Source organism: Passer montanus, unplaced genomic scaffold, assembly GCF_014805655.1.
Source record: "Passer montanus isolate IOZ18808 unplaced genomic scaffold, ASM1480565v1 scaffold14, whole genome shotgun sequence".
Lineage (NCBI taxonomy): Eukaryota > Metazoa > Chordata > Aves > Passeriformes > Passeridae > Passer > Passer montanus.
Window position 1 is genome coordinate 12,314,530 of NW_024360941.1, and position 25,854 is coordinate 12,340,383.

Below are 25,854 nucleotides of genomic sequence, written 5' to 3' on the forward strand. Positions count from 1 at the left end.
AAAAAACCCCAAGAGGAACTTATTTAATTAAACTGAATAATATTTTGCATAATGCTATTCATTCATGAGGAATATGCAACTTAACAAATCTGTTCCTCTCATTCACTGTACCCAGAATCTTTTAAGCTTACTTATTGTTTTGTTTTGCACTTAACATCTCAAAGGACAAACCAGAAAATGTTTTGCACTAACCACAGTTTGTAGCAGCACTAGCTACAATAAAACTTCTGTAAACACTGCCTCATGGTTTATGCCCTCAGTATCACAATAATTGCAGGCCTTTGAAGAATCAGGTTTCAAAAGAGCAATCTTTACAAATGAGACACAGAGATAAGCAAGAGTAATAGGTGATTAGTTTTGTATCTTTACCTAGAAACGGACCATGACTTGTAATATATGATGCACAAAATACAAGCTGAGATTCTAATCCTGCAAATGTCTGAGGAATTTTGCAGGGGTACCGCTCCAATGCAGTGCTAAATGCACACAGGATACACTGAACCTGACTGTAATTGGTATCAGGTTAACAAGGGCTGGGGTAGCAAGCCCAAATTAAACAGGATTATCATAGGCTATTTTTTTCCTGGAAGTTTGATAAAATCTTATGCTACAAGTTTCATATAACAAAGGGCAATAAGCAGCCTTGCTTCTCTCTGTTATCTGCAAATGGATGGTAGCTTATGCTTCTCAGTGGAAATTTCTACTAGCAGTTTTCAGCAATGATTCTTGGTCAGCATCTGCAGTAATTCTCTGTCAGCAGTCAGTGCCCAAAATTTGATACTGAACTGTCCTGACTGCAAAGTTGCACAGCAAGTTTCTCTCCAAAAGACTGACTAATCACTCGTGAACCCGAGTAAACTCCTGACATACCCGCAGTGGCTGTGAGCACCACAATTTACGTACTGCAGGACAAGCATCTGGGTTTTTGAAGTAGCCTCCCAATTGTTTTATTTGGGTCTCATTTATCTTGCCTCTTCACTTTCTTCATGACACTAATGATTTTAAAGAATATCCCCATGGTCCCTTCAGTCACTTCTTTTCCAAGCTACTTACTCTTTCACAAAAGCTCCTTCCTACCCTTCATCATCTTTGACATTCTCCTCTGCAGCTCAGCAAATTTCAGTACTTCCTGAAACAGGAGAGGGGAGCAACATGGATTTGCAGTGGCATGATGGTGCTTTTTATTTCTTTTTTTTAACTCCTTCCTAATAATTCCTAACCTGTCCTTTATTAGGGACATCTTGGCACAGAATTTATCTTTTCATTGGATTATGCAAGCTGTATGATTTTTTTCCTGTGTAGAAAGTCAGTTCATGCTTTATTTTTGTGTACAGAAAATTAGGATTGCAATCCTTTCCATACGTATTACACTGAAATTGGTCTGTACTGAACTTCATCTACAAACTTACATCCACACTTTCAAAATAAGATTTTTCTGCAGACTCTGTGGTTCAGCCTTTGGGATTTTCATGCTCCAAATGAGTTAATACAACCAGCAAACTTGTACCTATCCCTTTCTCCACCCCTTGAATGGCGTAGGCCCTGGGCAGACTTGGGGTGAGGTTCACTGAGCATACTGGCCATGACTACACAGCCCAAAGCAAACTGATCCCACCTTGAAACTGGCCCTGCTTTAGTAAGGACTGCATCAACCAGACAACAGCTCAGCAATACGTTTAGAGAACACCAGGAGAGTCATGACACTCAACTCCCTGCCAACAAAAGTCAGGCCTAGCCTTTGTCACTGTTTCACACTTATACCCACGTTCACTAGTCCCATTCACTAACCCTTGGCAACCAACCAAACAAACAAAAATGCCCATCCTCGAGTTCTGAGTCTCCACAGAAACCCTGAAAAACGGACAGCTCATTTGTTACATTCTATTTCTGGAGCACCAAAGCAGGCCTACTCAAGGAGTTACACACAAGAGGCAACACATCAGCAACTTTCCATTTCGGTTGTTTCAAAACTCTGCAACAAGTATCACCTCCTGCCTTCCACTTCATCTTCCCAATGGTTAGTTCTCATACTGTCTTTCACCGACGCTTCACTTTGGAAAACTCCCCAACATGTTCACTCCTTTAAAAAACAATCTCTTGCAAAAGAATCTCTTTAAAGTCTTTCTTGGTGAAGCAAGGCTCAGGGAATTTGTTGCACTCTTCCACTGACTTTATCTTCCTTGGGCACTCCTTGTACGCATGGATAATTTATCAGCAAGCTTCCTGGGTTTGATGAGCTGCAAAGAGTATATTCTAATTGTTCCCATGCCTTTAGCAGCATGACTTTGGCTTACCTAATTGTGTTTGACACATTTTTTTATGTTCTTTTCCACCTTTCCCATCTGAAGACAAAACCATAAGATTTGAAAGAGGTCTTTTTACTTACACTGAGCTGCTTTGCTTTGCTTGTCAGCCTGCTCAGCTTTTCTGGTATTTTTGACAGATGACATACAATTGCTTTGAGCCTTTACTATGAGTGTCTTTGAAGAAGCACATGCCACTTGCAACTATTTTACACTTTTGGCTGCCTCTCACCATTTGATTAACTTCTTTCCTCGCTGTATGAAGAACTACTTCGGAAGAGTAAACACTGCCACAACAACTCTTGCCTTTGCAGCTCCTGAAACAACATTGAGTTGAAGAACATTATGACCAGTGTCATGCCAGAACTGGCTTGGAATTTGAATGCAAAATTCTGAACTTAATTCTTGCTGGCCTGTACCTTGTCCAGAGTTGTTTCCCTCAGTATATCTGTACAAGCTACACCCAGAAAGTAGGGTTTTTTGGCACCTGGACAAATTTCATGTTGGGCTGTGACATAATCTACACAGGGGCAACTGAGGCCTCTCACTAACAATCATATTTCCTACTTTGAAGTTTCTCTATGCTCCCTTAATATATGACAGCTACTGTCAACATCTAGGTTGGGCAGTCACATAGCCCTAATCTCTCTACTCTTCCTACACAGGCCTAGAACATCAACATATGGGACCCTGTGTTACTTCCCCAAACAGTTATTTCCTCTTTAACAAAAAGTTTCCCACATTATGCATGTGCAAGATACTCAGCCTCTATGCACCCGCAAAGTTTTTGATATCCCAAGTATTCTATCATGGAGATGTTTTAACACCATGAAGGTGATGCACTACTTCTAGAGAGAGTGTCATGGCAAACCTTACAATCCTTATCCATCAGTTTTTCCCCACTGTTTGGTTTTTAAACACATACTGTTATATATACAGTATATATAAGCACATGTTTTCATTGAAGGCATACATAACCTGGCTACAAATTCATTTACATAAAGCCTATTCTTCTACTATAGACTGTATTCACTCAAAAAAAAATTATTTTCTCTTGAATCTCAAAACCATTTTTTCTTCATAATTTTCTCAATTATGCATTAAAACTGCCCCTAACTCCACTTGTTCCCATACATTAAAGACCTCTTCTCAATGGAGAAAGGGGCCTTTAACCCCATCCTTCCTAATAGCCTGTATGTTACTTCTCATACCTCTTGGCTACCCATTTCCACACAGCATGGCCTGGGATGAACAGCTCTCCTCTAGAGACTGACTTGACAGCTCCCAAAATCTGTCACTTCTGTCATCAGCAAGTAACCGGGTAGCAGTGCTGATATATGTGCCAAACAATAATAGTGACTGCTCTACCTGCATCTGCCATCCTGCTGGGAGCCCCGGCCTCAGGGAGGTAACACAGGGCTCAGCAGGCTGACACCCTGCCGGGCCTGTACCTCACTGAAGAGCAGCACATGAACTGATACTGTGCCTAAGGAGCTGGAGCTCTCACACCTTTCATCATGGTTTGCCAGCAAAAAGAAAGGGGCTCATGAAGGAACTCCCTGGCAGCATGCTACCAACGGGGCCAAAGAAGGACACCAATGCATTGGAAAGGGCTGGCAGCAAAGAAAGACTGTGCTTCAGACTGAGACCATCTGCCTCACAGATCAATCCTGCTACTTCTGTGTGGCTGTCTCTGTGTTGGGGTGAATTCAAATGTTGCTGCTCCACTCTCTTTTTATGGTACTAACCCAGGCATTCTGCAAAGATTGTTAAGACTTAAATAAAATAACTGTAAACTCAAACATGTAGTATTTCATCTCCAGAAATGGAGGTTTTCATTTACAACTGCTCATACCTTCAAGGGAATGCTGTCTGCAAGACCTTAGCATGGTAAGGTGGGCTATAAATTACAGCCGTACACTCACCGGAAGGAAAGTCCTGCACTCCGGAATTCCCTTATCTCAGCTCTGTGTCTAAAGAATTAAGGTTAAGACACAGACTCTGCTGCTTAGGAGCTCACACTAATCAAAACGAGAGTTAAAGACCCAAGTACCTCTGGGAATCTGGGCCGAGGGATCCAACCCTTCAGGTACTTGCAAATTCGATCCCAGCCATCGCAAGGCGCTGGGAATTCGACCCGGCGTACCGCGCACAAAGGAAATCCTTGTTCCTAACTTCCCTCTGGGGTTAGCCGTGCAGCGCTCGGCTCCGCGGGCTGCCGTGGGGCAGGACAGCGCCCGCAAGGGCCGCCGTGCCCGCACGGGAGGCCGCTCCCGCAGGGGACCGAGCGGCCGCGCCACTTCCTTCTTCCGCCGCTCCCGCGGCCCCGGCCCGCCCCCGCGGCCCCGCCGCCTCTGTCCCTCCGCGCTGCCGCTGCCGCCGCCGTGCCCTCAGAGGGGGAGCGGGGTTCCTCCCTTATCGCAGCCACCGCAGCCGCCAGCCCGCAACAAGTGCGGGGCCCCCCCGCCGGGCCCGGCCCGCGCCGCGGCCCTCCCGACCCAGCGCCCCCGCCTTTGTCTGAGCGCCCGAGCTCGCTCCGCACCCGGGACGCGGCGCGGACCCCCGCCCGCTCCATCTCCGCCGCGGCCGCGTCCTCCCTTCCCCCCCGCACCTTCTCAAATGTAGCGGCGGAATCGGGCTCGGCCCCGGTCGCTGCAGCCCGACCTTTTGTTTTTAAAACCGATGCGCATCTGCCCCGGAGCCCCCGCTGCCCCGCACACGGAACAGCAGCAATGCGGAAAAATAAAATGAAAATTAAACACGAAGAAAAGAATAAATAGGGGGAAAAATTAGAAAATAATTCAAAATTACCTTGCCGGCCCGTTTTCGCGGCCCTTATATAATTCCTCAAGGTTACCGCCGTTGCCAGGGGACACGAAATGGAAATGAAAACAGGCGCTGAATAATCGCGGGAGCAAAACTAAAAGTTCAGTGCCTCCGCCCGGGCGGAGAGAGGGCCAGATCGAAAGCAAAACAAGGAGAGGAAGCGGCGAGGCCGCCGGCGCTTGGAAATCCCCCCGGGGCCCCGCCACCGACTCCCGCCCGGCAGCGGCTCCCGCTGATCCCCGCCTCCCGCAACACGCGCTGGGCCCGCAGGGCTGCAGCGAGAGCTGGAGCCAGCCCCGGGGAGCGAGGAGCGCTGTTCTGGGACGCACAAACGCAGCGCTCAAAGCAGGTTTTCACGGAGAGCAGAGAGGAATCCCTGCCGCTCAGCTCCACCAGCACGGACTGAATCGCTCCTTGCGTCTCTAGCCCCTCGGCTGAGGTGGGAGTCTTGGTTTCGGTCTGGCACACGCGCATGCTAGAGCTGTCATTGCCTTTGGAAAAGTACCGTGTCGTAGTTCCACAACGAGGACAATTACAGATCAGATCCTTTGAACCCAGCGAGGCTCAAGCGGCTGGCTTACTTCAAGAGAGAGCTCTTGGATTTCAACAGATTTTACAAACTGCCTTTAGTTATGGAGTCGATGTAGAGACCAAAGCTTTCTACAGGATTTTGATAATCCCGATTCAAACTACAGTAAATAAAATCCACTGAGGTTGCAATGTGCCCTTCCTAGCCCTAGCCACAAATGAGAAAGGAAAAGAGCACTTGGAGGCTGGAGGAGATATGAAATGTAGTAGTTTCAGAGGGCTGTGTATGGGGACAGACAGTGTGTACATCTCCCTCGCACACATGTCCATCTATCTCTACGTGTGCTGCATGCACACACATACATCTTGGGGTAGCCAGGGGGGCAGCTCCCTGTGCAGACACATGATGCACGGCCGGCAGCGGTGGGAGAAGTGCCGGGACACCGCGCGTTGTGCAAGGAGTGGCACAGGGGACATACATCTCCCTCGCACACATATCCATCTATCTCCACGTGTGCTGCATGCACATACATACATCTTGGGGTAGCCAGGGGGCAGCTCCCTGTGCAGACACATGATGCACGGCCGGCAGCGGTGGGAGAAGTGCCGGGACACCGCGGGTTGTGCAAGGAGTGGCACAGGGGACTGGTTAAGGAGCTCTCCAGCTGTACAGCAAATGGAGGGGAAGCTGTTCTCCAGGTGCTGTCGTGGCAGCTTCCCTGGACGTGCAGAGGACACTGAGCTAACAGTGAGATAGGGAGTCCCCCCTTGTGGGTGACGAGACCTCCTGACGTGAAAAAGCTTTCCTTGCACTGAGAACATAATCACAAAACAAATTAAGTTGGCAGAGACCATGGATGGCAGCAATCTACCCCCTCCAAAAAAACCACTGTGGCCCAGAAGATGGCTGTGGTCCAGTGAGGTAGGAAAGGTCAAGGAAGAGGCTTGGGAAGCAAGGCATAGGGTGACAGGCAGGACAGTAAAATCAAGCATCTCCTTCTAAACTTCTCTAGAAACATTCCCAGCAGTAAGGAATGGTCCACGTTCATGTGGAGGGACACAGGTTCCCAGAGCAGCTGCACAAGAGAAGCAAGGAAGGTGCTACCCACATGGTTGATACTCCAGGTATTTCCAGAAGAGACTGGTTTCCATGAAGCCACAGTGAAATGAGAATGAGGGATATGGGACACCCGGCTCAAACTGGCATTTTGACTGAATAGATGTGCAGGGAAAGGAAATATTCAGCAAGACATGGCAGTGACAGACCACAGATTATGTAGGAGGGTCAGACTAGGCCGTGGCTATAGGGAAAGGGGCTATGAACTCCATGACAAAAGAAGAGCAAAATCAGCAAACTCCAATAACTAAAGCCAAATTTTCACAGACTGATGGTCCAACTAGGATAACTGTAGAGTATTAGTGCCCTCTGAGCAGGTTGGAGGTGGTTACTATGGCCAGGCTGGATTACAGAGGAGTAAACTGATTGAAAATGAGAAATTTCTAACCAGCTTGCTCCCACTCAGAAATAAGATCTAACAGCTGCAATAACTCATGGAAGAATTGTTTCAGCACTCAGAAACTGTCCCAAAGCTGGTAGAAAATGGCAGGATGAAACACAAAGAACAGAATGGGGAGGGCTGCAATGCCTACTGAGGATTGCTCTGGCCCATGTGCAACAGGAACAGCAAAGATCCAGAGAAAAGCAACAAACATAAAGAAAAATCTGGAGCCACCCTGATGTTAGAGTGATCCAAGGATTTAAGTGACCGAGATTATACAGGATGGAGAAGTGATAAACAACAGAAAACAGTCAGACCAGAGAGAATAATGAATAAAGAGGAGTAGGGGTGGAGTATTTGCTTTCTTTTCTAATATAAGAACTAGAGAGCATCAAGTGAAACTAGCAGGTGACCAATTTAAAGCAAACAGAAGGAGGTGAATCTTCATGCAGCAGTAATTAAACAGTAGGACATCCTCCTTTGAGGTGCCAGTAGTTCTCAGGGGATCCCAAAAAAGCACCTATACACATTCACAGAAGAAAAAAACACCGTGAGGTCTATTAAATGTAAAGACACCAACTCTGCCTCAAACAGCCCCCAAAGCCACACATTTCTAGGGGCTAGAACCTCTTGGTACCCTTCAAAAATTCCTGAATAGAAATGCCTGCAGATGGTTCAGGGCAGGAATGCTACTCCAGTTCCTCCCTCCAAGCAAAGAGTAGAGTGACTTGAGCTGGCTTTTGCAATACTCAGTAGCTGTTATTTTTTCTAGTATGTGCTTTTAATTTGTTTGCAGAATGAGCCAGCTGTGAAAAATACTGTAGCTTATGTATCAGTAAATATTGTGTAGAAAAAATAGCATCATTTTAATACTTTGATGTCTCATTCAGAGGACACTATTCACTAAGTGGCATTGCTATGGATTACATGAGTTGGTTTTGGTCAAAGGAAACAGTGAGCTTCCCTGAGAAGCACTGGCCAAGCCGCTGGGCAGAATTTGCATTTCGCTCTTGCCATTTCCTCCTACCACCTTCACCTGATCTCAGTGGAGCACATTCAAGGACCTTGATGCATTCTGTGCATTGACAAAGGCCTTTCCTTACACAGCTCCTAGCACCACAAAATCAGAAGTTATACCAGAAGTTAAATCTTCTGTTGTGATTCCTTTTTTTAATGCTGAAAAGTAATGGGAATGGGCAGCTTTAGTTTTCTAAACTTAACTTTCAGCAGTGACTCATTCTCTCCAAAAAGAGACTTTAACCTCTTGTGACCTTGCTGTTTCAGTGAGATATGGCAGCTTTAAAATTAGAGAATTTAACCCAGAAGCATCACGTATCTACTGCCTTTCCTCTGCAGAACTGCCAAAGTTTGCAACTTATTCTTTTAACCACCTTCTTTAGGGATCTGGCTACTAGAATTAGTTTCTTCCATTAGCATCCTGCCTTTTCTTCACAAATAAGTCCCTTTTTCTAGCCTGGAGTTAATTTCTGTGATAAAAAGCTTCAGACTGGGAATCCCTTAAGTTCCAGAAGGTAAATAAACATGCAATATGCCAGATATTTTGATGTGAGTTTGTTTTTGTTTGGTTTGGTTTGGTTGTTTTGTTTTGTAAGTTTAATAATGTTTTTGAAAAGTTAAATAACATTTATTACATCTTCCCTTTTGCTGCTTTTCTTGTGGGTTTTACCTTGTCTTTATGTGGAGCTGACTATACTGTCATTTTGGTTCTTAAAATCACTGTCACAGGCATTGGGACTATTTGTATGTAGAATTGGAGAAGGTGAATTTTCTCATGTGTGTAGAATTGGAGAAGGTAAGCTGGGACTCAAGCTTACCTACCCACCTACAGCTGACCTGTTTATTTTTCTGATACATTAAAGTGGGAAAGCTAACTTATGTTACAGGCCAGTATCAAGAAAATGAATCAATTGCAAGAGTCATATAATTCTTACTTTAATAGTATTACCCACATTTTTCTGAGTGCCTACACCCATTTTTAAACATGATGCACAGTAAAAATTATTTTCAATTTTAATTTGTTCTTAGAAAATCATTCTGATGCCAATGTAACCTTTTGCACTGATTATTTTTAGATACTAGATAGTAATGACACATTTCTTACTAAAAAAGCAAAAAATAGACAAACAAAAAAGCCATGAGAATTTTAGGGCTAAGAAGTTTAAGTATTTGCATATTACTGTAACACAAATAATCACTCAAAGTATGATGGAAAAGCGTGCAATAAGCTTTTAAGAAGTTCTAATTAATTTGTCCTCTGATATCAGTTTCATTTGTTGGAGACTTGGTTGTTTGGGGGTTTTGTTTCATTTACTTTGTGTGTATACTGTTGTGAATAAAAGCCTTTGGTGTTTCTGCAGCGTTCTAAAAGTATTTATGCTCATGTTAAAATTCATGGAAACTAAGTCTTGTTGCTAGAACCCTGGAGATACAGCTAGGTCTCTTACCCAGCCTCTGGAGGGAAAAAAATTAACTCACTTCAGTCCCAATTGAGCAAATAGGCCCTTAAATAAAAGGACATGAGCAATTCCTCTGGAGTACAGCGAGAGCCTTCTGAAGTTAATGTGCACACAGGCGTGGGGATGGGGAGAGCCTCCCCCCTCCTTCTTGGCCTTCATTTCATCCATGTTCCTTAACTCAACCTTCTTGTGTTGTTTCCCCCTGTTCCCTCCGCTCCGATGGCTGCAGGGAAGTGTGCAGGTGCTGCCAGGATGCGGTTCCTGGCAGGCTCAGCCGTGTCCCCTGCAAGCTGAGCCCGGGCTGAGCCGTGGGCAGCAGGACTGAGCGCGGCAGCACCGCCCGGGCTGCTCACACAGCACAGAGGGAACTCCCTGCACGCTGCTCAGAGCAAATCCATCCTGGGATACTTCCTTTGGTTTTTGGTTGGGCTGTGCCAGCAGGGACACCGACCTATGAGAGCTTAACAGGGTGTCCAAACCAGTGAGCTAGAGCTTAACTAGTGTCTAAACTTCCCAGCTCTGTATTCCAGCTGTGCTGTTCTTCTGATTGCTAAAAAACGAGATGGTGGGAGTGTGGCTTTGTTTTTATTGATAATAATAATTTTATTGGCAATAATTACAGAAAACGGTTCCAGATGGAAAAATCTATTTGCTCAGACCAGATCTCTAAAGAGTATCTTCTCTAAACTGCAAAATAAAACTTTTCTGTTGCAATTCAAAGCCTCTTGTGCTTTCAGGAAAGCCAAGTGTCTTCACAAAGGTGTTGTTCTATCCAGGCCTCAGCAGATTTGGTCACAAAGAGCCAAGAGATAAAACAATAACCTGTGACAGACATTATTCTACTAAGAAATTGTTATGCCTTCCCAATCATATTGGTCATCATTGGCATCCAGGTGCTGCAGGAGGATAGGTAACTGGGAAGAGCCTGCCTCCAGAGCCCAAACCAAATACATGACATAGCAGAACACTATTGAGGACTATAGAGCCTGTTCATTTTTTTTGTCACTGCTTTTATTTGGCTGCAGTACTTCAGCCCATGGCTCTGCCAGCTCAGCTGCTGTACACAATTCACTTTATTTAATAGGAGAGAAGAAAAGGAACCAGGAATTTGCTTAACAGCACTGTGAGATGGTTTTGGTTACTCACATCTCTTGGCCCACACAGCAAAATTTAGGGAGGAAAGAAGTCCTTTAGAAACACATACAGCATGTTGACACCTCAGGGCTCGAATGGAGTTTGGCAGAGAAAGCCTAGATGGGAGGCAGGCTGCTTCAGCAGATCACACCTGAAAGTGATCCTGCTTAGCCCTGCTGCAATAGAGTGTTTCACTGAAGTGGAAGCTTTTATGGCAATTTTTCCCAGTGAAACTGAGGTAGAATATAAAGAAAAGTGATATGTTGCCTATTGGCTTAACAAAGCAGAATGAATATGTTTCTTCAGGATAATAATCAGGTATTAGGAGCTTTGCTTCATGTCGTGTATGAACACATCCTTTGATTTATTAATTCAAAACTTATGTATAGTTAAAAATAGCTAAATTATCTTTATAGAGGGGAAAGACACTTTTCTCCTTTCACCTTCCTGTTTGTAGTGGCTTTTCCCATTAAAAGAAGACTTTCCAGGGATATCAGTTGCAGAAATGTTCACCAGGCACATTGCCCTGTCAATCGCTCTCCCAAGCAGATCTTCCTTATGTCCTGCCATGGTCTCATGGCTTTTTGGGGAGAAAAGTTCCACCCCATGATAGGGGTGTTTTCTTCCCCTACAAAACTGGAGGATGGGAGGACAAAGGGAGCCAACCCACCCATTGGATTTACCCCAGACTGTTCTGGGCATCCCCTGACATGGACAGGTTTGTCCATGTTTGCCCACTTGGACAAACCAGCATCCCAGCTCCCATCCCCACTTGTCATGGTCCATGCCAGTGCTCCCCTTTGCTGGGCAATGGGGGCTGTCAGGGACCATTGCCCATTCCAGAAGGAGAGGCAAGAGGTGCTGGTGTGTGCCCACCTCACTGATCTCTCAATGGTGAAGGAGGCACAGGGGTGTCAAAAGGGGGATCCTCCTCAGGAGGTTTCCTGCTGACAAAACAGGAAATTCTCTGTGTGCCCCCCAGCTTGTCTGACCCTGCAGCAGCCTCTTAACTCTGGCAGCCTATTTAAATACAGCTCCAGCCTTTCCTCCTTGGGGCACTCTCCAGCTTATACTGCAACACCACCCAACATGACCACAAAAAGAGGCAAAAAAAGAGGGACCCAGTTACAAGCAGTTAATTTAAGGCTTTTTTATCTGAATTTAAAATGGTCACTACAAGTTACAAATCCATTTCCAACTCACCACTCTCTTTAAAGCTTTGGCTCTTTTACCTTTCCTAATCAGTGTTTAATTATTAACAAAAGAGTAATTTTTGGATAGCAAGTCCTGTCTGCTGAGTGCCTTCATGTATATGGCCTGGCAACACCAATCTCCAGAGTGCTTCTCCATACCCTCTGCACATCCAGCTGAGCATCCTCTCAAAGCAAGAGCAAATGCAGCATCTTTTGGATGTACTGTACTAGCTGAAGCTGAGCTCCTCTGCTGTACCTTCAGTGCTGCCTTGTCGAGTCCAGCAAGTTAATTTTCTGAAAGGCAGCAGCTGGCCCTGCTGAGCTGTTTCTGGAGGGCAGCTCTTCCATGACTCATGTCTCCTGCAGCCCATCTTGCTGCACTTCTTTTTTGACAAGTCATTTCTGCCACTCTGGCCGTTGCCCTGCTCTCAGGTTTGCTAAGCCACATAACTGAGGCTTTCAGAAGTGAGTGGATAATTAGTGTCAGGGTCTGAATAAGAAACCGTTCATGGCACAGTAAAAGCTGACATAAATTTAAAGTAATCTATTCCCAGAATCTTCCATTGCTACTGGTATCTTGATAGGGTTACAGGGGCATTATGTGGCATATTTTTGAGAAATCTGCCTTGAGTTCTGCAGAGAACTGCTGTAATGCAGCTGGGAAAATGCTGAGTTGGTATCCGAGTGCAAGGGATCTCAAAACCATGGACAGGGCTGCTTTATCACTTTAAAAGAAAGAAGTCGTGGGAGGGTACGGTGGAGGAAAACTCCTGGCTATTAATAGAGAACATGAGTAGGAGCTTTATTTTGAAAGGCTTCTTTAATTAGTGACATGCAATGCAGAAGCAAGGCTCGTGATGCACTCTACCTGCTGACTTCCCAAGCACAGATCAGAGAGAGGCAGACAGATAAAAGACCATTGCCATGCAGGGGAGTTTTGAATAGGCCAAGCTAAAATGCCCAAATTAAAAAGTAACCAGGACATCAATCAACCTTGATCTTCAGAGGGACTGTCTCTTAAGGTAGGCTACTGGAGTCAGTACCAGCTCAGACTCAGGAAATTTAAGATCCTTCCCCGTCTTACCTGTCTGCTGTGAGTTTTCCTCATCACCTTTATTTCTCTCAGACCTGCATGATAAGCCCCCAGAGATAACAGCCGTCTCTTCTTACTCAGTGTTGCAGTGTCTTATACAAAAGTGCCTCTGTCTCAGGAACCCTCCTCTTGTGCAGTGCTAAAAGAAATAATATTGCTTTGTGTGGTGGTTCTCCAGTAGCACAGTTAATTTGTGCTTGTGTTTTTAGAATTTCAAATAAATCAACAACAATCATAAGCAACAATTTAGGCAATTTAAATCTAGGAGAAGGGTTGCTTCCTTAGCTCTGTAAGTCACGGCATGACTCCTGGACCCATGAACCCAGCTGGATTTCAGTAGTACATTATGATAGTGGGACTGTTTTGAAAAACATTACTCAGGTGCTTGTGGTCATTATTTGCACCTTGCTTTCAGTAATTACATGTGGGGTGGAAAATCCTCCTTCTAATGAAAGGAGTACTCCACAGGTATGTATGTTATGATGCTCATAAGCAGTAATCAACCCTGCAGGAAAGTTTTACTATGCACATACCAAAAGGAGAGGCAAGGGTGAACAGTCACCAGGCTGAGGCAGAGTTCCTTCTTTCACAGTAAGGTAGTTCCATGGGAATGCTGACTCACCTGCTCCCTGTATAATAGAGGTGGAGAAAAAAAAGCAATTATGTATGATTTCACCGCCTTTCTTTTCCTCCCGCACTGCCATTTCACTTGTGGAGTGGATCTGGCTAAAGAGTCAAGAGTTCTCTGTATGGAAAAGCCTTATAAAATATACCTTAGGCTGGATTCATAGAAGTCTGATAAGCAGGTGTTAATAGCTCCCAATCAGCCTCAAAGAAAGGGTAGTGTTTCACTGCTTGGCAAGCCAAATATTAATGTACATAAACCTGTTGCAAATAGTTTGTGGAATAGTTACAGAGTTACTTTACACAAAAGCTGTTAGAAGATCTGCTGGTAGTGTTTATGCAGACTTCCCCACTCTTTTCCAACTGAACTGCATATTTAAGGTTTTCATCACATTCTCTCCCCTTTCTTCCCAACCTGGGGAATCTTGTTCTTCTTCTTGAAAGAAGAACATTTCAGCTCATCTGCAAGTACTTGCTCACCTGCTGGTACTGGTTCATCACCAGTTGTCCAAAGCAGTGTGACTTTTAGCACCTGGCACTCTCAGCCACAGCATTTCACTTCACCAGTTGAGAAGTCACAGCCAGTCAATGACTTCTCTCCCTTGGCCAGAGCCAAATACCAGTGCATTAAATGCTTTCATGTGCAAAAGGGAGGAGACATGGAAGATAGCTCTGAGAAGAGCATCACTACATGGCCTATCATCACATCTGATTACTCATGTCAAGAACTTCAGCTATACTGTTGCTTTCCTGTCCCTCAACTTGACAGCACAGCTGAACTATAACACCAGCCAGAGCCCATCAAGATACACTATTGTTTTTTCTCCTTAAATCACAGGGTCTGGATTCATAGAATCAATAGAATGGCTTGGGTTGGAAGGGGGCTTAAAGATCATCTAGTTCCAACACACTTGTCATGGGCAAGGACACCTTTCATTAGACCAGATCTGTATAGGCTCAGAGCCTTATACAATCTGGCCTCAAACACATCCAGGGATGGAGCATGCACAGTTGTTTAGGGCAACCCATTCCAGTGCCTCACCACCCTCACTGTAAAGAATCTCTTCATACCATCTAATCTAAACCTGCCCTCTTTCAGTTTGAAGCCATTCCTTCTTGTCCCGTCACTACATGTTCCTGTAAAAAGCCTCTCTCCATCTGTCCTGTGGGTCCCCTTCAGGTACTGGAAGGCCTCAGATAGGTCACCCCGAGCCTTCTCTTCTCCAGGTTGAACAACCCAAATTCTCTGAGCATTTCCTCATAGGAGAAGTGTTCCATCCCTCTAAACGTCCTGGCATCTCTCTTACAGATTCACTCCAACAGGTCCATGTCCTTCCTGTGCTGAGGATTCCAGAGCTGGACTCAATACTCTATGTGGGGATGTCTCTAGAGTGGAATAGAGGGGCAGAGCTGACCTCTTGGCCACACTGCTTTTGATGCAGTAGCTGTGATAGCCCTGATGAGCTGAAGACATGAGGAAGGTAAAAAGAGACAGGTTGCTCAAAATGCCCCTTTGTCCTTTTGTTCATGGTTCTGGTGAAAACATGATTTCCCCCTAAAGAGCACTGGCTCCCAGGGCTCTTCAGATCCCCATCTCCCACTTTGTGCCAGAACTTCAATGCTGTTGCTCTCACACTAAGGCTGGTTATTTTATCAGCTTCAAGGAAATGCAGAAAGGACAAAACCCACAGGGCTTGGAGGGCCCATTGAGTGTTCATTATCACAGGTCTGCTGTCCACTTGCCTTTGTTATTCCATGATTGTGGAAAACTGGGAATAGTGGATGCACAGCCCCCCCAGCCCACCTGACCCAGCATGGCTGCCTGGATTTTACCAGGCCGTAGCCAGCTAATCCCTGCTGGAAGTTAAATTTCTGTAAGACAGCAGGGCTCGATGCACTGCCAGGCACCACAGCAGCAAGTGGGGGCACACAGGTAAGACCTCAGGTCAGGACTCTCCTCGCTGCCCAACACTGTGCCTTTGAGGCTGGCAGGGCTGCCTGTGCCTTAAAATGCCTTTTCTCCCATCCCCTCCCAGCCCTCACCCAGGATCTTGCTTTATCTCATTAGATCCGATTTTCAGTTTTCCCATTTCCCAACCGAAATCCCCACGGAACCTCAGTGAGCTGAGTTGCAGAGTTTGGCTGTGGCTGTGCTACTGTCTCCCATATATGCCTCCAAGATGTGGAGCAAAACCAGCCTGGAAATGGGTGGCACCTGCAATGCTGTTGACTTATGCCTGCAATCAGTGTTTGGAGTGTTTTGCAATATTTTTCAAGATGGCAAAACAAATGACCCTCTGTTTTAGAAAGGAGGTAAATTATGAACTCCCTACAGATACCTTATCTCTTGCAGTTATGGAGTGATCAGGACGCAGTAGAAAAAAGAAGCCTGAAGCAGAGGAAACTTGCCTCTGTGTTTTTACACTTTTTCAGCTCTTTCAGTTGCAGAGGTTCGTGGCATTTTGCTCCAATCTTTTGCAGGGCCCTTGCCCAGAAATATCTTGTTGCTCATTGCCACATCTACACATACATCCATGCTGGAATCTCATTTCCCAGCTTAAGTGTGATACCACCATGATTTTGGGTTTTTTTTTTTCCTTGGTATCATGATTCAACTGCAGGTGTGATTCTAAGGGACATGGCTTACTCAAATCCAGAGTAAGGCCAATGAGTGAACTGGCTCCCAGCAAATTTCCCCAAAGCTTCATACTTGTAACCTAAATGCAAGATAGTGGCAAGTTTAGTGGGGTAATTATTAGTCCTGTGAAATGTAGATTCTTTTAAAATCACCTCCACCATTAAAATGAAGGAATAGTAAAAGCTCACAATGTCTTTGCACTGCTTTCATTCTGCTCAGCTGCACACAGGTTTCAACACCCTGTTAGTCTCTGGGCCACAGTAGGTGCCTGTGATGGTCAGTGCAAGAACAAATCACCCTCAGTTGCTGACACTCACCTTCTCCCTGGTGAGGAAACATACATAAGAGTCCTTTGCCACAGCCACAGGCACCCAAAAAACCCTGATGAGACCTCACCCCTTCGTATGTGTGCCATGAAAGGAACATAAACAGGAAGCAAAAGCCACAGGAAATTTGACAACTGAAGTTTCTCTGTTCTTAGAGTTTGGGTTTTTTCTAGTTCTATTGCTATGTCTTATGTCAGTAAAGAGTGTTTGCTTTCTCACTAGACCTTGGGTAAGAAACATACCTGAGGTATTATCCCTTTAGGTTATGGATTGCTTTTTGCTCTGCCTCCTGTAGTGTTACAACCTGGTAATAAGAAGCTCTAAAGATTCACACCAGGGGATGCTGAAACCCAGCCACAGGGACACAGCTTCAGCCAGAACTTGTGAAGACTGTATCAATGGGAATATTGCATTTATTCAAATGGGCTTGTAGAGCTTGGCACCTGTGAATGTTGCTGCTGTCACTTGTGCATGCACTCACTGTCAGTAATAAGACAGCCTTCAGTTGCAGGCTTGTTTCATTCACTAGGACAAGGCTGATAACTACTATTTTGTTTTGAAGTAAGGGAGAAAACGTATGTGCTTTGTAGCATCTCTCAGAGCACTCTTTTTAACATCTTCACAACACTCTGCTTCTCTCAGCAAAATCCTCCAATCTATGAATCTCATAGATGAGCTGTTTTACTCTCAAATACTCCCAACTTTCAGCAGTGAATGAGGAACACTCCATACCTTTCTCCTCCTTCAGTCCTGACCCACCTTTCCTCAGGGATTTCTTCATTCACAGACACAAACTCCATTCCCTCCCGTGTGCTGCTGATCCATGATCCTGTCAAACTGAAGCCCAGGCTGTCCTCAGAGGCAGGACAGAGTGAAAGCTGAAGTTTCCAGGTCAGTCTGTCCCGAATAATCTCTCTCTCTATCGGTCTGCCTGCACTGCGAGCTGGCAGGGAAACAGCACAGGGAGACCTCAGCCCCTTTCCAAAGGTGGGAGCAGCCCTTGATGGGCACCAGCAGAGCTCACCTTCCTTACACACTTGCCTGCAGAGGATCCGTGAGCAGCGTTTGCAGGGCATCCTGGCAGCTACAGCTCTTGCTCAAGAGCTCCACATCCCGGCTGCCGCCAGCGCAGTGGTTTTCCCACGGACAACTTTCTGGAGGTGGCTGTGCTGGTGGCTTTCCCAGCCCATGGCTGGTCATTGCTCTATTCCTCTTGCTTCTCTCTGCTGCTTCATTGTTCTCTTCCCAGCACAGCTTTTTGACACAGCTTGCTTGTCTGTTTTCAAGGCCTTTCCTGAACCCCACGCCCACCAAAGCCATCCTTTCCCCACTGCCCAGCAGGTGCTCCTCCACTTTCTTCCCAGCTGCCACTCCCATTTGGAAGATGTTCTAGAGCAGAATCCTGCAAATCTCCTGGCATCTCTCTGGTCACTCCTTAAAATTCCGCTATACCTTAGAAAAACCTACAGCAGGTCTCTTTCTACACTGTCTGGCATAATTTCCTTGCATCCTTTTCTGGAGGTGCACTGGTCCTGTCTGCTGTTTCCTTTGCTTGTGAAGTCACAGAATTATTTAGGGTGGAACAACTTTTAAGATAATCAAGACCAATTCTTGACTGATTACCAGCTTGTCAACTAGATCACAGCACTAAACACCATGTTCAATCTTGTCTCAAACATCCCCAGGGATGATGACTCCAAAGTTGAGGAGTTTGAGTTGGATGACTCCAAAGTTTGAGGCTGCAAAGTCTGGCTTTCCAGGGAGCTTTCCAGGGAGCTTTCCAGGGAGTTTTCCTCAACTCCCTGAAACGCACAGCACCCGCTACTACTCAGACTCATGGCTGATAGAACCAGCTGCTCCTGGGTACATTTTGTGCCCATCTCACAGGGATGGGCATGACTCTCAGCTAGAGCAGGTGCCTCAAGCTGCTGGTCACTCACAGCTTGCACTTCTCCTTCCCTATCTCCTTTTCCCTCTCTTTCTGCCAAGTTCCATTAAATGCTTCCACTTGAACACAATTAGCACTGATGGTTTACCTTGAGATCATTACTTCCTATATTTAGGGCATTCCATTACTTTCAAGTTATGCTGGTTTAGTCTTTTTTATTGCAGGTTATTGTTGTGTTTTAACTCTGAAGTAAGCCTAGCCCATGCCTGGACTGGGGTCCCTCATAGTGACTGTCCTCCCTCCTTCCTAATTTTCTCTGCTCCCTGCCTGTTCCCCCTTGTCCCTCACCCCCAGTTTTGTAAGCCAGGCTGCTTCCTCTTTCCTCTTCTCCCTGGGATCATTTTTTGAGTATTTTTTCAGCACTTCCCTTTTTGAGACTTGCTGTGCAGCCATAGATGACAGAGATTCAGCATCTTTAGCAGACACTGGAGTAACACTCTGCTCCAGCTGCCTGGGCTGCCTCTGTGGCAGCACATGTTAATCTCATCAACAACTGCACAAAATATTTATAATCAACTCTCTGACTACATTCCTGAGGTCAACATCCAAGTTAAAAGACTCAGTGTAGCTGATGCACTGCTGCAAAGCCTCTTCCCTCCCAGAGGTTTCCAGAGCTGCTGGTCAGTAGTTCAAGGCTGCAGTCAGAGGTGCCACCTTCTCACCTCCTGAGCAGGTGTCCCACCTCGCTGCTGCCCTTCTTGCTTCCCCTGCCCTCCCTCCCTGCTCTCACAGTGATGCCTTTGGGAAAAGCTGATCAAAACCTGCCTATGTTGACATGGCCCAGCAGGAAAAGCCTGTATTCCATACTCCCCAGCAGGGTCTGCCCAGCTCTGAGCCCTGAGGGGACACAGCCCTTTCAGCACCCAGCTGGTGACACAGATTCCAGTTGCTTGCCCTGCTGCTGTCCCTCCCTCTGCTCAGGCTGTTGTTCTGTCGTCACCACAGAGCCAGGTCACTGTGAGCAGCTAAGGCACCTGTTGTTTTTGAACAGATTTCAGTATGACCCAAACCCCCAGTCTTCTTTTGTGACTCACTGGTCAGTGCCAGCCTTTGGGCTTCCCTGCAGAAACCTGGAGTCCTGCGGGCCACCAAGCTCTGTGCCCCACTGGCCCTTAGAGGTGGTCTACAAGGGAGCCCCACTAGAGCAGGGTGCTGGCCAGGGAGGCTGATAGATTTTATGCCTGATGCAGGCATAAAATACAGGGACTAGTGAAAGGGGTGGAAGAATCTGGTTTTCATTTTGCCTTTGGATCAGGGTTGGTCACCCTGGGGGAGGGAAGGCTCTGGAATGATCTTACTGCAGCCATTTAATACCTGAGGGGTTCAAAAAAAACTGAAGAGGGACTTTTTACATGGGCATGTAGTGCCAGGACACGGGAAAATGTCTTCAAATGGAAAGAGATAAATTTAGATTAGATAATAGGAAGAAATTCCCTACTGCCCAGAGAAGTTGGGAATGTGCCATCCCTGGATGTGTTCAAGGCCAGGTTGGATGGGGCTTTGAGCAATGCAGTCTGGTGGAAGCTGTCCAGGCCCGTGGCAGGGGTGTTGAAACTAGACAGTCTCTAAGGTGCCTTCCAACCCAAAACAGTCTGTCAGTCTGTGCTGTCACCCAGCAAACTTTCAGCAAGCAGAAGGTACCAAACATAAGGCCGAGCTCCTGTTGTGCTGATGGAGACTCAGTAAAGCTGGATCCTTCTTCTGATGTTTCTCCCATCTTCCACAGATCTCAGGAGACAATTTTATCACAATAGTGCATGCATTCTTATATAGAACCCGTGCTGGGAAAGAAAAGGTTAACCAAGAATTATGGATTCTTGGCTTTAAATGTCAAGCCTGAAGAGCAGTGAGATAAAAGCCCACTTGGGGTTTTTTTGCTTCCTGAGGTCTTAATAACAGGCAGGTTGAATGAAGAAAGCAACAACACCTGTGGGGTCACCAGTCTTACCAGCAGCCTGGGCAATGGGACCACATGGCAGGTGGGGAAGCCACAGTCTCCTGAGAGCATGTCCAGGCTCAGGACCTCCTGAAGCCACAGCATCCCCATCACCCAAAGGCCATCCCTCATCCAGAGAGCTCATAGCCTCAGCTGAGGCAAGGTGGGAGTGTGCTGGGCATGGGGAGCCAGCTGAGGATGAGGAGGCAAAGAAGAGTGAAGGGGCTCAGCAGGAAAAGCACTCTCTGCAGAGAAGGTTACTCCTGCCTTCAACCAGCCTTTCTGCATTGCATCATGCAGGAGAGGTAGGGGCTGTGCATTTGAGGAAGTGGCTTTTAGCTGAATGGAATAAAAGAGAACACAAAATGTTCTGTGTTCAGTATCAGAATTAGAAAGAGGAAATGCTTGTGTCTGTTAAGAGGGATCTTGCAAATTTAAACCACCCTATTAGTGTTTACTATTAATCATGTTTTTATGCAGATGTTGGTAAATTGCACAGCGATGGCTCTTTCCACTACTCTTTGTAAAGGTCTTGTGGTTAAATAAATAGAACCAACATTTTTAATGGTCATGGAGTACTGTGGTTGGTACATCTTTGCATCAGATACTCTCAAACCACTCAGACAATATCACTACTGCTTTATGCATATTCTGGAAAATCTGCTACTGGCCATCCTTCAGAGGTCATGAAACAGATTTGCATGGTACCTTTCTGTACACAATTTGAAACCAGGAGGACCTATTAGATCCTCTAGGTTGGTCTTCTAACATCCTCTCCTATGGAATTTCATCAGGTAAGTCCCTGTAAAGCTCACCATGTTCAACTAGACAGAAATATTCTGGTCTTGTGCTCAGCAGCACAGGCAGAGCATCATTGCCAGTCCTTTGACAGTGGGGGCAGCACTGGTGAGCTATTTAACCTGGTGTCAAATCTTGCCTGCAAACACTACGCAAAATCACTTTTGGAAAATGACTGCTGTGCATCTTGTTTTCTCTTGAGACACTTAATTATGCAACTGTCTTCATGACAGAACATCTTGGTCTCTAGGAAGAAAAGAACATTGCTTCATTTGTTAGGAGAACACAGGTCCTCATTGTTTTGGATCGTGATTACGCAGGAAAATCTGAACTTCAGAATTTGATTTGAAGACATAAAATTAAAATTAAGAGCTTACAAGGTTTTGTTCTCTCTTCGTCCACTAATTGACTGTCATGATGCAGGCAAAGCAAGCTCTTGCACCAGTCTTGTTTGAAGACCATCACCACAGACACAGCAGAAACCTGTTTTGGGTGGGTGCTGTGGATTTTTGAATTAAATGTAACAGGACTATCAGTGGTATGACAGGTATCTGCAGGGGGACATGCTCCACAGTTGGAAGTATTCTCTGTGTAGGTCTAGGGCAGTAGAGACAACCCTTTTTGCCTCAAAATCAGCCAATACTTGTTTACTCTGATATGCAAAAAGACAGTGTGGCTTTCTTGGGAAGCAGCAATAGGATGTTCTCCCACCCTTCGGGATGCAAGTCCCAGGATGTAACAAACACACCAGCTGACAGCAACCAACCAGTGACAGCTGAGAAAGCGCTGCTGCATCCAGCAGGCCTTGCATTTCATTTTGCATGACTCATTAACGTGGGCTTTGGGGATTATTGTGCTATCTGCAGTGACACCCGGTGGTGACGAAGCAGCAGTTTATCTCTGATCCTGGTCCCTCAGAAAGCCAGAGTTCTGCCGTGACTGTTCTGCTGTCTGCAATCAAGAGCAGGAGGAAATACAGAGCTGAAAGGTTGTTTTTCCTGATAATGAGTACCATTCCTTATAGAACATGAGGTGACAAAACTTAGTTGTTATTATTCATACTGCTAATATTTCTAATCACTAGATATGATTTCATATGCATACTGCCTGGCTTTAACAAAAACTAACTAATATTATAGTTAAAAATACGAATTGCATGTAATTGTATTGTAATCCAGTTAATGTACAGTAATGCAATTTAAAATTTAAGGAGAAACCAGAGAAACTTCCAAGAGCAATGTATCATGGATAAAAGGAGACCCAGTACATGTTAACAACCATATCATCATAGAAGCAAAGAATGATTTGTGTTGGAAGGGACCTTTAAAGGCCATCTAGTCCACCCTCCTGAGGAATACCTTCCACTAGACTAGGTTGCTCAGATCCTGTCCAACCTGACCTTCAGCATTTCCAGGGATGGGGCATTTACTGGGCAACCTGTTCCTGTGTTTCACCACCCTCATCATAAAACAACTTCTTCCTCAAATTCAATTTGAATCTACCCTCTTTTAGTTTAAAACCATGATCCCTTGTCCTGTTGCAAGAGGTCCTGCTAAAAACTGTCCCCAGCCCCCTTTAGATACTGACATGCTGCTCTAAGGTCTCCCTGGAGCCATCTCTTCCCTAGACTGAGCAACCTCAAATTGGTATTTTAAGTAAGTTCTATGGATTTTCTTATGGAGCAGAGTATTAAAAGTGTGGATTTTGTTCTCAAGGAAAAACTGTTTCCATGGGGCTTACCAGCATTAGTGTCTGACTTGCCTTTTTTCATTTAACAAACTCATATTTGAAATGAGTACTCTCAGAGACTGTTATAGGAAGAAGGCAGAATGACTGCATTCAAAATAAGGATTTGCTTAGCCTGAAGGGAGTATGTGACCTGCTGTAAACCAGACAGCATGAGTTGCCTCCCCAGGTTCAGCCTGGGTCTTTACTTTCTTCCTCCTTCCATTGCTTAACATTAAAAGTGTTTATTCAAAATAGAAATTGGCGCTGGTTTTATTGGTTTGGGTTTTTGTTTTGTTTTACTAGAAAAGAGTAACAATTGCTAGGTATCTCCTATGCCATCTTTTTTAACTTCCTAACTAATTTTTGAAAATTGTTGTTCTGTTGGCTTTTCAAGTCAGCAATACTAGTGTCAGACTTCTTAAAAGCCTTCTGGACTTAACAATCCAGATAGTCACAGACCTTCAGGTGAAAACAGTTGTTTGCTTCCCAGCTCAGCTTGGAAACTGCAGCCATGGCTGGCATGAAAGGGCGCCCTTGCCCTCGTGATGGACTGTTCCCTGGCTAGTATATTCACTTTCATGGAAGTGTTTGCACCCAGCCTTTCACCTGACTTGGCTTGGCAAGGTGGTGAGCTAGTGAGCTCATGGATAATTAGGAAAATGTGATCCAGTAAGAAGGTTGAATTTGGGTAGGAGGCAGTGAAATGAAAGATTATAACAAATAGAGTGTTTAGGAAAGACATGAGTAGAATAGGAGAGACAAATAAGACATGAGAAAAAAGGACGTTATCACCTCTTCCTCTGCCTTCTTCAACAGGCTCTGTCCCTACAAGCAAGTCCTACAGACTGGAACACCATCCCTCAGTTAGAAGTATCTAGATGCCTCCTTGGCATTATGAAGGAATCTACTGACTTGGAGTAAAACGCAGCTCTTGTCCTGAAAGGACTTGATGGGAATACCTCATTTCCTAAGCCTACCTCTACTAAATGATTGGTGCTTTGAGTATAGAAATTAATCAGAAAATAAACTCCCCTGTTTTCCAGATAGTCCTCAGAGAGGCTGGATGGGGCTAGGTTTAATTTCTGATTATAACCAATTCAGCACTGTAAGTCTGGCTGTGGTCAGAAAGCTCTCAGATGCACAATGTAGGTTACACTCTAAGTCTGGTCTCATTCATGACCACACATTAACAAATAGTGCAGTTTACTGGAGCAACAGGCAATCTAACAGATTACTGTTGGATTGCCAGTGGTAAATTCACCAGACCTACATAATCTGAGAGTACAGCACTATGCACAAGTGTTTCCAGGCATGCTCTGGTGCAGGTGGAAATCTTACTGGAGATGTTCCTGCTTTAGGGAGGAGATTGGAGCAAGCCCATCATCTTGTCTGCATGGTGGTCACATTCTTATCCTCTGCCATGGAAGATTTCAAATACTTTCTGCAGAAGTGAAAGTGAGATTGTAGTCAAGTATCCTGTCACTGTCATCATGAACAGTGGGGTGGTGCAGCCACTTTTATATGTAAGAGAGGGATATGCAGAGAGTTACAGAAACTACAGAGACTCTGGGTCATGCCCAGGGTAGAACATGTAGTGTCACTCCCATCTGGCCAGCTGCAGAGCTAAGGTAAGATTAATGAGAAGCCCTGCCCATCACCAGGCCATCATGCTCACTGTAATCCCTCCAGCACCCATCTCATGGCACACCTCAGGAAATCCCTTTACCCACATGCCACAGTCTATCCCATGGCTGCAGGCCTCATTCCTCCAACTACTCATTGTAGCTTAGCTTTGGTTTTGTTTTGCTCTGTTTTAAGAACCATTGGAAAAGCCATACAGTAATTTTTCTTTAAAGGACCAAGATGAATTAAGACCAGAACTTGTTAAATCTAAGGGAAGAGCAAACTCTGTGACAGGAGCTTTTCATAGCAAAATAACTAAGAACTCAAGGAACATCCCTATGCCCCATTACTCTGAAGCAGATTAAGAGAAGTCCTGTCAGTCATTTACAACACATAACCTTGCAAATGCTTGTTGTAATTCACAACCTACAAGAAGAAGAGGCCTATTTAATTTTTCAACAGGAGCATGGGCAAGAATCTGCCTAGAAGTGAAATTCCAAGGAGTTAAAATAGACCTACCCTCTCTCACAGAACATTTCTATAAGAGACAGACAAGATTGCTCCCATCCAGCAGGCAGTCATCAGGGAACTCATCTACAATGTTTAAAATTGCCTGCTCTGCATCCCTTTTGAATCTGCATTTCCCATGTCTCAGTCACTACTCTACTACCTGGCTACACAATGGCATACAGTACTTTAAAGTGGGTTCTTTTCAATTTCAGGTGGTAAGGCCGATGGGGGAGAAAAAGGACAATAGTAATTTGAGGAAAGAAGGATAGAATTAAAGTTAAAATTAATCTGCAACAGCTATCAGATCCTAAACAAATAACACACATACAAAAGCATGATACAATCCAAAAACAGTATTTAATTAAAAAAAAACAAGTAGAAAATGCCTCTGGAAGTGGACATCAAGTTGCCAACATTGTTTTTGCTACACAATTTTAAAAGGGTTTCAAGTATTGTTTTGCAAGCACCTATAATAATTTCATATTCTGTCTTCCACTTATCTTAAAAAGAATGCTGCAAGTTGAAATGTCAGCAAAAATGTTTTGCAGTTTTGTAAAAGTCTGTCTTACAAAATTCAGAGTCAAGAGTTATAAATTTCCTGTTTGGAAATGGAATTAGCATTATGAAGTGAAATTTCTCCAGTACCACAAATGTAAGTTTTCACCACAAA

General features: G+C 45.0%; 1 protein-coding gene and 1 long non-coding RNA gene across 7 annotated transcripts in view; one reads left to right on the forward strand and one right to left on the reverse strand.

Moving 5' to 3' along the window:
* The window catches only part of IRF2 (interferon regulatory factor 2), a 39,751-nt gene extending 34,424 nt beyond the window's left edge, over nt 1-5,327 (reverse strand). For 3 of the 5 annotated variants that reach the window (XM_039699834.1, XM_039699833.1, XM_039699829.1), the window contains exon 1: nt 5,115-5,327. The gene's annotated coding sequence lies outside the window, so the exon portion shown is untranslated. Of the gene's footprint in view, nt 1-2,535; nt 2,621-4,356; nt 4,697-5,114 lie in introns of those variants that run through there. The other 2 variants (XM_039699830.1, XM_039699831.1) reach the window with 2 other exon arrangements.
* A 7,496-nt stretch (nt 5,328-12,823) lies between these two features.
* Nucleotides 12,824-25,782, forward strand: LOC120497894. 2 transcript variants are annotated; one of them, XR_005626586.1, is made up of 4 exons: nt 12,824-12,982; nt 14,987-15,158; nt 22,190-22,355; nt 23,868-25,782. It is a non-coding gene; the product is annotated as an uncharacterized LOC120497894 (long non-coding RNA). The 2 variants fall into 2 exon arrangements; XR_005626585.1 differs by having other exon boundaries at nt 22,190-22,311.
* Nucleotides 25,783-25,854: the final 72 nt, after the last annotated feature.